This window comes from Leptodactylus fuscus, chromosome 5, assembly GCF_031893055.1.
Source record: "Leptodactylus fuscus isolate aLepFus1 chromosome 5, aLepFus1.hap2, whole genome shotgun sequence".
NCBI classification, from domain to species: domain Eukaryota; kingdom Metazoa; phylum Chordata; class Amphibia; order Anura; family Leptodactylidae; genus Leptodactylus; species Leptodactylus fuscus.
Genome location: NC_134269.1, coordinates 165,318,941 through 165,333,137, shown reverse-complemented (window position 1 = coordinate 165,333,137; position 14,197 = coordinate 165,318,941). Strand labels below are relative to the sequence as shown.

Below are 14,197 nucleotides of genomic sequence, written 5' to 3'. Positions count from 1 at the left end.
GGAAGCTGGAAAAAAATCAGAATGGGTTATAATTGGAGAAAAAGTGCATTTGTATACATGTCTTACAGGCTTCGTTTTTATGACATTCACTATACAGCCAAAATGAGGGGCGGGTCACACTTTCGCCCGGTGTCCGATTTGTGCATTACGTCGGGTTTCCGTCTTCTGCTCCGGCAAAACTGGACAGGGGAAGGAAACCCGGCGGTCAGTTTTAAAACCCATTCACTTGAATGGGTATGTAAAGGTGACCGCCCGTGTCTGCCTGTGGCCTGTCTATGGGAAAACCGATTTTTTTTAGCCAGACACAGCTGTTTTTTTTTAGCTGGACAATCCTGCATGTCCAACTTTGTGTCCGGCTTAAAAAAACTGTTACCCTGCGGACAGGAAAGATATTTTTATATGTTTGTAGAGCAGACGTTTTCAGACACAGGGATAGCTAATGTGTATGTGTTTCATATTACAGCGGAGACCTGGCAGCTATGGTGACTGCCATATTTAAAGACCCAGCATCCACACACTATTAGGGGGAGTTCACACGGAGTTACGTGCCGCGAGATTTGGCACGTAGACGCCGCGTGACCCTTTGCGTGCCGTACACGCTCCCATTGAGTTCAATGGGAGCGGGGAGCATATGCCCCGCGCTAGTTTGCGGCCGTGAATAAATGCACGGCCGCAAACTAGCGCGGCGCATACGCTCCCCACTCCCATTGAACTCAATGGGAGCGTGTACGGCACGCAAAGGGTCACGCAGCGTCTACGTGCCAAATCTCGCGGCACGTAACTCCGTGTGAACTCCCCCTTAAAGTGAATGTCAGGAAGGGTTTAATCTCTCCACATAACTGAGGTCCTCCATGTCTCTTTGTAGTTTTGTGGCTATCCAACTGTAGGACATTGTATCTATAATTATACTTATAGACAGGATTAATAAATCTCAAAAATTGATCAGGAATAGTTTATTAAATATGACAAAAAGTTCAAGGTGTTGACTGTTCTTCTAAATTTCCCCTATTGTAATGGTCAAACATCTGTGGTATTTTCTGGGAAAAGAAGTTTGATTCATGTACGTCTTCACAACTTATAAGACTAGAGAATTAGTGTTGATTTATAAAGTGGTACTGAATATGTTGGCGCTATATAAATAAAGTTATTATTATTACAAGTTACCTCCTATCCACATTATAGGGAATAACATTCTAGATTGTTGGAGGTCCTAGTGGTGAGAATGGATGTTCCACATCCCCTGAATAGATGGAGTGTCAGGTTGCTTCTCCATTCACTTCTATAGCAGTACATCTCATTGCTATCAGTATGTCTATGTAGAATGGGAGGAAATCCACACAAACACGGGGAGAACATACAAACTCCTTGCAGATATTGTGCCTGGCAGGATTTGAACCCAGGACTCCAGTGCTGCAAGGCTGCAGTGCTAACCACTGAGCCACCGTGTTGCCCCGATGTAACCAAAGTTTTGTAGGCCCGGGGGCAATCTTTTGTCCGGGGCCCCCTACCTCATCCCTACAGTGAACTCTTGATAGTGATGGTTACGGGTGCTAAGGAGTTTAATCATCCTTAGTGTGGTTAGGGGTAATCTGTGGGTCTCCTTGGCTTATGGGCCAGATGGAAGCTGCAGTCTCAATACTGATGCCAGTGCTTATGGACCCACTAAGGCTCCGTTCCCAGGGAGTAAACACGTGTCAGAGTGAGCGCTGCAAAACAGAATCCCATTGACTTCAATGGGTGCCGTCTTACACGCGTTACACATGGAAATCAATGGGAGGCTTTTTAACCCATTGATATCAATTACATGTCAGAATGAGCGGCGCGTTACTCCGTGGGAACAGAGCCTAAGACTCCTAGGCCCCGATACAACTGCACCCTCTGCATCCCCTCAAGTTACGCCCCTGTTTCATTGGCACTGGCAGTTCCATAGACATTAATTGAATGGAGAGGCAGAGCACATGCTTGACTTGCCAGTCTATTTATTTGGAGCACATGGGGCCCCTCTTCTTCCAGCAGTTAGACCCCCCTACCAATCACATAGTTTTCCCCTAATTTGTAATAACTGGAATACCTTTTTAATGCAATTGCTGCTAAAATCTTGTTATCAGATATGACAGAAAACCATGTAGAGTCCATACCTGGACTGGTCAACGCTGTTTTAGTGCACAAGGGGGGCATACAGACTATTAGGCTGGTATCTGTGTGTATACATTTATTATATTATATAATATACACACACATACACTAAGGGAACTAGGCAACCAGAATAAAAACATCCAGTATTTACCTTCACTGGTCGCATGCAGAGAGCTAGAAAACTATCCGCAATATAAATAATGTTGCTTGAGTTATGTTTTTATGTTATTTTTTGAGAAAACCTTTTATGCTTCAATTCAGCCAAAACTTGTTGCTCGTCTTGTACTAAACTTTTCCAAATAGACATACATAGCCTAGATGAAATATTACTAATAATTGTATTGTCTAGTGGAGCTGCAGATAAGACACAAGGAAGGCTTTTCCCAGATTACTTGTACATCGGTCAGCAGGGGGAGTCGGGACTGTTCTACTGTAGTATTTCAAGTATTTTCCATGTTTGCTTTAACTGTGTGTGCGGCTCTGGATGAGAGCCTAAAATAAATGTAACAGTTTCATGGTATTGGTTCTTGCCAAGTGCATGATATTTTAAGTGATTGTATTCATTCTCTTCAAAACAGAAGTATATTACTATTCCATGAGACTGCCATAAAAAGGAAAATAGGTAACATTGACAAGATGCATCAACTTCTAATTGATAAGTGAGTAATATGGGATTTACTTGTATACGATTATGCCATGTATCATCATGTGAGTGTGTTAGGATTATGAAGCTTGGAAGCATTTGAAGCATTGAGTCACTGTTCACTGAGTGATGTCTACATTATGAAGCAAATGGAATGAAGGGGAAAAGCTGATAATGTCAATCAAAATCAACCAAATCACTGTGATTGCCATGGCAGATGAGAGCGAGCTTCAGAGGGGCTGAAGGAGATAAACATATGGCACAGATGCTGCATAATATTGTTCACATGAATCAGGCTTTGTCTGCAATCACCGGCCTACCAAATCAGTCGGCGACACGCGTACCCCTCTACTAGATGGATTGTCCGCTGCAGTAATGTATTGTGTTAGTCACACATAAAGAGTCACTCTGACAACCATACCTGTCATCCTATTGTAAAGTGGCTCTTTAGACAATTCTTCTAATATAGGGATTCCCACTGCTTGGACTTCGAGTGGTCAGCCTATTTCTGTGCAGGACCTGACAGCAAGTGTTCTCTACACCCGCAACTCCACCACAGGGAAAAGAGAACATTACATGGTGGCCATTGAACTCAATCGACCCATGCCAGGTCGGAGACCTTATTTCCAAACACTCTCCACTGTAGTAAACTTATGGAGTTCCCAGGCTAGGAAACTTTGCACTATAAATTCCTTAATAGGTTAATTTATGTGATTTGTAAACCAGACAACCCCTTCAAGGTTATGTTCACTTCACGCAGCCTCTCATCTTTACATAGCAGTATTACATACTATCCCCTCTAATGGAAGGGGGATCCTAGTTTGATATTAACCCCAGTAGTAAGTGATAGGATCAGTGGCGTAACTAGGAATGGCGGGGCCCCGTGGCGAACTTCTGACATGGGCCCCCCCGACCGACGCTGAATACCTTGACTAACTGACCCCCTAATGCCGCGCCCCCCCCCCCCCCGCATGCACATTTCTGCGCACACTATAATATCCTATGTTGGCCCCAGTACTCAGTATTATGCCCCCATACTGGCCCCAGTACACAGTATTATGTCCCATTCTGGACACCCATGAATAATTATTATACTCTGGGGTCAGAGTATAATAATCGGAGACCCAGAGGGATACAAGCAACAAACTACTGTTACTTACCTATCTCCCGACTCCCCTGCATTCTCCATTGCTGTAGGCCATATTCCGGGACGTCATGTGACCGTTGCCCTGCGTAGCGGGTCATATGACGTCACGCAAGTAGGCCAAAGCCTGCCCGGAGCCTGGAGAGGTAAGTAACACATTTTTTATGTTATTTTACGTATCCCCGGCCTCCGATCGTTATACTCAAGGGTCCAAAAAGACCCCCGAGTATAATAGTGCTTTGTGGGGCCCACGCCGTCACTTACCGATCCTGGCCCCTGCCAGGATCGGTAAGTATATAGGGCCCGTTACCGGCTGGAGTTACAATGGCCTATTAAAAAAAACAAAATAAAAACGCAGCGGTAGCGGCTGTCGCCGGGCCCCTAATGTCCCGGGCCCTGTGGCAGCTGCCTCTGCTGCTACGGCGGTAGTTACGCCACTGGATAGGATGTATTGTAAGTTTATCTCCATAAAACAAAGATATGTGTGTAATGTATACTGGCGTTCAGAGAAGAAAACCAGCTCATTGCCCATTGCAGCATAATGAGCCCCATCCATAGACCGCACAAGTGCAAATATTTTCCAACACTAGGAAAATTCACATTAAAACTATTGTTATGCATTAAACTCTAAAATAGAATCCATTGCTTAGATACAAGTATATGCACATATTTCAGGCAATACAAATGCAAAACATCCCATACCTGGGGTTGTCCAAGAATCGAAGCAACTTAATGTGTGAAGGTGGGATTTCTATGGAATGGCGGCGCGGAGAGGACATCTAAAGGTAGGAGAAGAATAGCCTTTCTTAAGGCTATTCCTACTTGTCAATGAGAAAACAATGTGGTTTAATGGTAGAATCTAGATATGAGCGAATATACTGGATCGAATACCTCGGCCGCATAGCTCCCAGTGCAAAAACACTTCTGGGGCTTTGAATTTTTACTGCCCCTCCCGCCTTCCCTACCGCCGGGAGCTATGCGGCGGAGGTATTCGATCCAGTATATTCGCTCATCTCTAGTAGAATCCCTTTAAATCCAAACAATATTGGGTTAATTATTTTCACTATTTTGAGAGTCATTCATCTAATTCCTAATTAGTTGCTATTATAAATATATTACTTTTGGCCATGTAAATAATTGAGTACTTATGGTTGTGGATGTGTATGTACTTGTTCAGGCGATGGATTCTGTATGAAATTTTTATATTATTAGTATTAATAGAGATGTTTTAAAGCAACTTTTCATTGTGTGGAATAAGTTTTCCTTATGTTTAGCAGTGATTTATACTAAAAGGTCTGAACATCTATATCGCAGGGTACATTAGGATTTCACGTCATATGACAAGTTCAGTTTTTCTCATTGCATTAGACAATGTGTTCACCTGAAAAAAAAATATTTGTTCTAGAATTGCTTTGATGTGTTACAAATGTTGTTGCAATGTCTGTACATTGGATTCTTTACAATTGATGCTCTTAGTAGATCATGTAGTCAATAATTAAATCTAGGACAGACTTGCTATACTGGCAGTTATTGTCCCCGGATTGACCTCAACCTACACACGAACCTTTCCCAATCTGGTAATATGCCTAATCCTATCCCTGCAACTCCTGCTACAAGAGAACTGACAGAGGAGGGAGGAGGCAAAGGGATAAACACATGAAGAGATCAGACTTGTATGTCCATTCATAGCAGATAAGAAATCGCATAAAATACCAGCAGCAAAGCCCAGCAGTGCAGATTATTCTTAACATATTCTGCATTGATCAATGATGATCAGTGATAATAAAGTAACACTGCCTAAACAAATAAGATAGCAATAATAATAATAATAATAATAATATTATTATTATTATTATTATTATTAATAATAATAATATAACACATAATTCTACCTTTATAATGGCAATATATCATTTTAATTTCAAGTCCTGGTTCACAACTGCTTTCAGTATTCTGTTCGAGGAGTCTGCTTGGGGACCCCTGAACGGAATACTGAATGTATTAAAAAGTGGTGAGCAATGAAAGTATACGGACCCCCTTAGACTATAATGGGGTCTGTGTCTTTTCAGCACAAATTTTGCGGAGAGAAAAAAAGTTTTTATAGTATTGTTCTCTCTGCATGATTCGTGCGGACACCACGCAAAAAACACACAGACCCCGTTATTGTCTATGGGGGTCTGTGTGCTTTCATTGCTTACCACTTTGTACAGAATTTCATAAATCTCACTTTCTGACACACAAAAATACTGACTCACTTTTACGATGCGCCAAAAAAATCAGTCTCCATTGCCCAACTAAGTTTACACTATCTTAAATTTGGTATATTTTGCGTAAGAAAATCTGCGCCATGTTCTTACTTTTCTGTCTCTTAAATATGTTGTAGAATTTGACACTTTAATCTTCGCTCATTCTGATGCACATTTTTCAAAAGTATCGAGCCAGACGTATTTTTCTATTTCTGGTGCTTGCTGTTCATAAATATGTCGCAAATGTCATGCACCATAAATTTTAGCGTTAATGTAGAAAGAAGTGTCAGACTTCTATTTATAAATATACCCCTGTGTATGAAACTGCCAGGGCTAATAGGACTCTATCTAGCCCATTTCTAGCTCTCAAAGGCAAATACTGCCAAAGTAATGTCAAAGTGACAGTAACATGTCTGTCTAAGGGAAAATGGATGGCTAGTAGTGAATAAAAACTGCTAGTTTAACCATTCACTGCACTGTCATTCTTTTTACATGTTCTGACATTAAAAATTTTGGGGAAGACACTTGACCATATTTTTTCATACACACAAAGTATTATATTGAAATTATCAGTATATATATATATATATATATATATATATATGTTTTGCAAAGTGGCAGAATCGAGTGATCATGTGCGGGATTTGGATACCAAAAGCACATTGCTGACGTTGCGGAGACGCGTCAGCACAAGCAGAGAGAGACGGCACTGGAACCTATGACAAGCCTGTGCTTTGCGTACAGGGGGCCGACCCCTGTCCTTTCTGAAGACCAATTTGCATAATGAAGAAAAATATCAAAAATGGCGGCACGGTCCTGAAAGATAAAGGTAGGAGAAGAAGAACCTTTCTAAAGATTAGATTAGATTAGAAGAAGAACCTTTTTAAAGATTATTCTGACGTGCTTTTAGTTAAAAATCAATTTTTTTAATGATAGAATCCCTTCAAATGTATACCTAGCACAGTAGCTAAGGGGTTAGCATTGCAGCCTTGAAGATCCGCAGTCTTAGGGGGAGTTCACACGGAGTAACGTGCCGCGTGATGTGGCACGTATACGCCGTGTGAAATTTTGCGGGCTGTATACGCTCCCATTGATTTCAATGCGTGGATTTCAATGCGATTTCAATGCGTGAATCGTAAACGCAGCATTATTTTGCGGCCATGATTTTGCTGCCGCAAAATAGCACCGCGTATAGGATACCGGCTCCCATTGAAATCAATGGGAGCGTATACGGCCCGCAAAGTCTCACACGGCGTATACGTGCCACATCACGTTACTCCATGTGAACTCCCCCTTAGATTCAAATTCAACCAAAGACGACATCTGCAAGGAGTTTGTATGTTCTCCCTGTGTTTCCGTGGGTTTTGGGTATTGCGCAGCTGCATATCCTCAATTGTGGCCGAGTGCATGCCATCAGAGTACAAAACACAGTGGAATCTACTATGGCCGTGACCCGCTAGAAACTTGGCCCGGATGACTGGGAACGAATTGCTGTTTCATGGACACACATTGCCTTATGGATGACTGAAGCCCCACATTGCAGAAGTGCAGCTTTTTTTGTTACAGATTTTGCTGACTCTTTTTAGAGCCAAATCCAGGGGTGGATGGAGCAGAAGGAGAAATATAAGAGCTTTCTGTATATTTCCTATTCCTTTTGTAGCCATTTTTGGTTCTAGTTAAAAAAAACCCCAGCAAAATCTGCGACCAAAAAAGCTGCATTTCCTGATTTTGAAGCAAAATCCGCTGTCAAAATCAACCTCTTTGCCCCTGTGTGAACTAGCCCTAATAAGGGGGTTTTCTGGACTGGGAGCTGTTTTTGATACTAGGTCATCAGTTTCTGATTGGTGGGGGGTCCAACATCCCATACTGATCAGCTGTTCCGATTCAAGTGAATAGGAGCAAGACTGCTAAACTTCAGCCTTCCACTATACAGTGGACAGAGCCTTCCCTTTTCTGCTTTATCCCCTCTATAGTTTCCTGCCTGGAGGAGCTGATCAGCGTGGTGTCCTGATGTCGCAAACCCACTGATCAAATACTCAGAATAGATCATTGTCAAAAATGGACAGCAGCATGGAAAACTCCTTTAAGACTTGTTCTGACTCTTCAGTGCTCATGGTTTTATTTGAACAAAGACTAAGAAAAATCTGTTGTAGCCTGCATATAAATATTTTATGACACTCACATAGCAGGTATGTTCCTCTATAACTATGTATAGGTTCAAAGGGAAATGACACTATTTTTATAAGATACAATATAATTCCATTTCACAAATTTTGACCAATATATATGGAGTATTGTAGTGAAATAGCTGTAACTACAAGTTGTTTTACCTGACTGAACAAGATATTAGAAAAATGCACCCTGTGACTGAGAGGAAGGGTATCATAAAATAACAGTACAGAATACAAACATTACTGCTATACACACCACACTATAAGTCACACTTCAGTGCACATATATAATACACCTATCAGACTACTTTGCCACACACAAGTACCTAACTCTGGTAGCGGCTTAAGTCTTTTTTTTCAGCATTGGTGTCAAATGATCCCAAATCCTCGTATAATCCTTATTTGTTACAGTTTAGGAAGTGTGTATTTCTCCATGTTGTGTACATATTTCTTGGCAATCGCGAAGGTCAGGGTGTTATTTCACAGTTTATTTCAAAGACAAATGATAAGGTGAAGCATTAGACCAAATCAGATGAAAGCATGTTCATAGACTATAGGTAAATACACTCCCTGCATTGGAATTCACCTTGCACATAGCACATAGGGCAAGCACCAAGATAGAGCAAATAGAATAGATGGAGTTTGGCCTACATTTAAAGGGAGTCTGTCCCCAGAAAACAGCCAGGAGTATAACTAGGAAAGACAGGGTTCCACGGCAAACTTTTGACTGAGCATCTCACCAGCGCTTTACTGGCCCCTATACATGATAATACTCCCTCACCTGCCTCTGAACAATACATCATTCCTTTTTCTGGCTTCAACACAGTGTATTTCCACCTTTACTGTCCCCACATAACATATTGTCCCTGTTATTGACCCCACACAGTACATTGTATCCTGACTGGTTAGAAGGACCAGCTCTGTCCTAAGAAGCCCGCTGGGTGACAGGTGACAGAAGGATACTGTCCGTAGTGAGGTCAATGCTGGAGAACAACTCCCATCCCATGAGACCATAATGGCACTGGGCCATACTGTCAGTGACCACCTGCTTCACCCCAAGTGTGAAAAGGAGAGCTATCAGAGATCCTTCCTCAGGCTGTATAATCTACATCAGGCTAAGCGAAGATCACTCCGCACAGAGAACTAAATGATCCTGAAGTCTCTCTTTTCTTTTTCTTTACTATAACTCCTAGTATCTTTACTCTCTGCTATTCTGAGCTTGTATGTGTTCTTTCTTGTAATATATTACTGTATTATCCATGCTGTTGTAACACACTGAATTTCCCCATGGTAAGACTATTAAGGTTATCTTTTTTTATCCTACTGGCCTCCATACAGTATAGTGAACCCTTTTCTGACCTACACAATATATATTTTCCCTTTATTGGCACCCACATGGTATAACACCCACTTTACTGGCCTCCACAGACCAGAATGCCCCCCTTTACTGGCCACACAGCATACTGCACATTTAGTGCCCTGAGACAGTGTATTGCTCCTTTACTGCCCTCCACAAAGAATATGTCTCCTTTATTGGACCCCACAGAGTATACTGCCCCCTTGCAGTATATTGCCTCCTTTACTGGCCCACATACAGTATATTTCCTCTTTACTGACCTTTCAACACTAATTGCCCTCATTATTGCTCACATAGTATATTCTGTCTCTTTAATTGCCCCCAAAACAGTAAACTGCCCTGTTTATTGCCCCCCAACAGTAACTACCTCATTTATTGGCCCACATACACTATACTGCCCAGTGGCGTAACTACCACCATAGCAGCAGAGTCAGCTGCCACAGGGCCCGGGACATTAGGGGCTCGGTGACAGCCGCTACTGCTGCTATCATTATACTCGGGGGTCTTTTTCGGACCCCCGAGTATAATGATTGGCGGACCGGGAAGAGGTAAGAAACATAAAAAGCACTGTTACTTACCTCTCCACGATCCTGGCCAGGCCTCCTTCCTACTTGTCTGACGTCTCTGACGTCACATGAACCCGGCCTGCGTCCGGGTGTTCACAGTGGGACATAATACTGTGTGCAGGGACCACTATTGGGGATAATACTGTGTGCAGGGGCCACTATTGGGGATAATACTGTGTGTAGGGGCCACTGAGGGACATAATACTGTGTGCAGGGGCCACTATGAGGGATAATACTGTGTGAAGGGGCCACTATGGGGCATAATAGAGCGCGCAGGAATGCGTAGGAGGGGGTCGGTCGAGGTCTTCGGTGTCGGCGTTGGTCGGGGGGGGGGGGTCCATGTCAAAAGTTCGCCACGGGGCCCCGCCATTCCTAGTTACGCCACTGATACTGCCCTCTTTACTAGTCCTCAAAGAGTACACTTCTTCCTTTATTTTGCCCCCAATCAGTAATTGCCCTCTTTATCGGCCCCAAAATTGCTCCAAAAATCTAATTTCCATATTGTCAAAAACAGAAATATCTCATCAATGGAGGCACTGATTAACAAATGGAAAACACCATTTGATTAAAGTGACCTTAACCTATATACACTGCTCAAAAAACTAAAGGGAACACTCAATTATAACACATCCTAGATCTGAATGAATGAGATATTCTCATTGAATACTTTGTTCTGTACAAAGTTGAATGCTATGACAACAAAATCATACAAAAATCATGAATGGAAATCACATTTATTAACCAATGGAGGCCTGGATTTAGAGTCCCCCTCAAAATTAAAGTGGAAAAACACACTGCAGGCTGATCCAACTTTGATGTAATGTCCTTAAAATATGTCAAAATGAGGCTCAATAGTGTGTGTGGCCTCCCTGTGCCTGTATGACCTCCCTACAACGCCTGGGCATGCTCCTGATGAGGTTGGGGGTGGTCTCCTGAGGGATCTCCTCCCAGACCTGGACTAAAGCATCTGCCAACTACTGGACAGTCTGTGGTGCAACGTGACGTTGGTGGATGGAGCAAGACATGATGTCCCAGATGTGCTCAGTCGGATTCAGGTATGGGGAACTGGTGGCCTGTCCATAACTTCAATGCTTTCATCTTGCAGGACCTGCTGACACACTCCAGCCACATGAGGTCTGGCATTGTCCTGCATTAGAAGGAACCCAGGGCCAACAGCACCAAAATATGGTCTCACAAGAGGTCTGAGTATCTCATCTCGGTACCTAATGGCAGTCTGGCTAATTCTGGCAAGCACATGGAGGGCTGTGCGGCCCTCCAAAGAAGTGCCACCCCACACCATTACTGACCCACTGCCAAACTGGTCATGCCGAAGGATGTTGCAGGCAGCAGATTGCTCTCCACAGCGTCTCCAGACTCTGTCACTTCAGTCACATGTGCTCAGTGTGAACCTGCTTTCATCTGTGAAGAGCACAGGGCGTCAGTGGCAAAGTTGCCATTCCTGGTGCTCTGTGGCAAATGCCAAGCATCCTGTACGGTGTTGAGCTGTGAGCACAACCCCCATCTGTGGACGTCAGGCCCTTATACATACCATCCTCATGGAGTTGGTTTCTAATTGTTTGTGCAGACACATGCACATTTGTGGCCTGCTGGAGGTCATTTTGCAGGGCTCTGGCAGTGCTCCTCCTGTTCCTCCTTGCACAAAGGTGGAGGTAGCGGTCCTGCTGCTGGGTTGTTGCCCTCCTACGGCCCCCTCCACGTCTCCTGGTGTACTGGCCCGTCTCATGGTAGCTCCTCCAGCCTCTGGACATTACGCTGACAGACACAGCAAACCTTCTTGCCACAGCTCACATTGATATGCCATCCTGGATGAGCTGCACTATCTGAGCCACTTGTGTGGGTTGTAGAGTCCGTCTCATGCTACCACAAGTGTGAAAGCACAACCAACATTCAAGACCACAACATCAACCAGAAAGCATTGATACTGAGATGTGGTCTATGGTCTCCACCTGCAGAAGCACTCCTTTATTAAGTGTGTCTCGATAACTGCCAATAATTTCCATCTGTTGTCTATTCCATTTGCACAACAGTATGTGAAACTGATTGTCAGTGTTTCTTGTAGTTACATTGTGTTGCTTAAGTGTTTCCTTATTTGTTTGAGCAGCGTATTTGTGGGTTTTCTTTGATTTGCTGGGTTTGACTGATAGATTTCCTTTAAAGTCTCTGCTCTAAGACATTACATGAGACAATATCATCCTCAGTTTATAACAGGAGAATTCAGTAGTCAGAAAATAGGTGGAAATACTGATCCCTGTGCAGGCAGAGAACCCATCATCTGCACACTTGAGAAAGGGAAATGTGCCCGAAAGCAGTTGTATTACTTTATCATATAGGTTTAAAGCTTTATTGCAACCAAAGGACCAGCTTTTTCATGCTTTTTTTTGTAAATACATCCCAGTATTCCACATCCTTTACCTATCACTAGCAGCGTATAGTGGCACTCATACGCTGAAGAGCTGAATGGCTGCTACCAAGGTCCATTAAGAATATCTTGAGATGCATTACTAGTAGAGATGAGCGAACACTAAAATGTTCGAGGTTCGAAATTCGATTCGAACAGCCGCTCACTGTTCGAGTGTTCGAATGGGTTTCGAACCCCATTATAGTCTATGGGGAACATAAACTCGTTAAGGGGGAAACCCAAATTCGTGTCTGGAGGGTCACCAAGTCCACTATGACACCCCAGGAAATGATACCAACACCCTGGAATGACACTGGGACAGCAGGGGAAGCATGTCTGGGGGCATAAAAGTCACTTTATTTCATGGAAATCCCTGTCAGTTTGCGATTTTCGCAAGCTAACTTTTCCCCATAGAAATGCATTGGCCAGTGCTGATTGGCCAGAGTACGGAACTCGACCAATCAGCGCTGGCTCTGCTGGAGGAGGCGGAGTCTAAGATAGCTCCACACCAGTCTCCATTCAGGTCCGACCTTAGACTCCGCCTCCTCCGGCAGAGCCAGCGCTGATTGGCCGAAGGCTGGCCAATGCATTCCTATGCGAATGCAGACTTAGCAGTGCTGAGTCAGTTTTGCTCAACTACACATCTGATGCACACTCGGCACTGCTACATCAGATGTAGCAATCTGATGTAGCAGAGCCGAGGGTGCACTAGAACCCCTGTGCAAACTCAGTTCACGCTAATAGAATGCATTGGCCAGCGCTGATTGGCCAATGCATTCTATTAGCCCGATGAAGTAGAGCTGAATGTGTGTGCTAAGCACACACATTCAGCACTGCTTCATCAAGCCAATACAATGCATTAGCCAGTGCTGATTGGCCAGAGTACGGAATTCGGCCAATCAGCGCTGGCTCTGCTGGAGGAGGCGGAGTCTAAGGTCGGACCTGAATGGAGACTGGTGTGGAGCGATCTTAGACTCCGCCTCCTCCAGCAGAGCCAGCGCTGATTGGCCGAATTCCGTACTCTGGCCAATCAGCACTGGCTAATGCATTGTATTGGCGTGATGAAGCAGTGCTGAATGTGTGTGCTTAGCACACACATTCAGCTCTACTTCATCGGGCTAATAGAATGCATTGGCCAGCGCTGATTGGCCGAATTCCGTACTCTGGCCAATCAGTGCTGGCCAATGCATTCTATTAGCTTGATGAAGCAGAGTGTGCACAAGGGTTCAAGCGCACCCTCGGCTCTGATGTAGCAGAGCCGAGGCTGCACAAGGGTTCAAGCGCACCCTCGGCTCTGATGTAGGAGAGCCGAGGGTGCACTTGAACCCTTGTGCAGCCTCGGCTCTGCTACATCAGAGCCGAGGGTGCGCTTGAACCCTTGTGCACACTCTGCTTCATCAAGCTAATAGAATGCATTGGCCAGCGCTGATTGGCCAATGTATTCTATTAGCCTGATGAAGTAGAGCTGAATGTGTGTGCTAAGCACACACATTCAGCTCTACTTCATCGGGCTAA

General features: G+C 43.9%; 1 protein-coding gene and 1 long non-coding RNA gene across 2 annotated transcripts in view; one reads left to right on the top strand and one right to left on the bottom strand.

Moving 5' to 3' along the window:
• Positions 1–14,197, bottom strand: part of PDE6A (phosphodiesterase 6A) — a 478,514-nt gene that overhangs the window by 256,860 nt on the left and 207,457 nt on the right. The window lies entirely within an intron of this gene.
• LOC142203716 (uncharacterized) overlaps positions 1–14,197 on the top strand; it is a 35,628-nt gene that overhangs the window by 3,701 nt on the left and 17,730 nt on the right. The window contains exons 2-3 of the long non-coding RNA XR_012716121.1: positions 2,715–2,795; positions 4,599–4,708. This is a non-coding gene — a long non-coding RNA (uncharacterized LOC142203716). The remainder of the gene's footprint in view (positions 1–2,714; positions 2,796–4,598; positions 4,709–14,197) is intronic.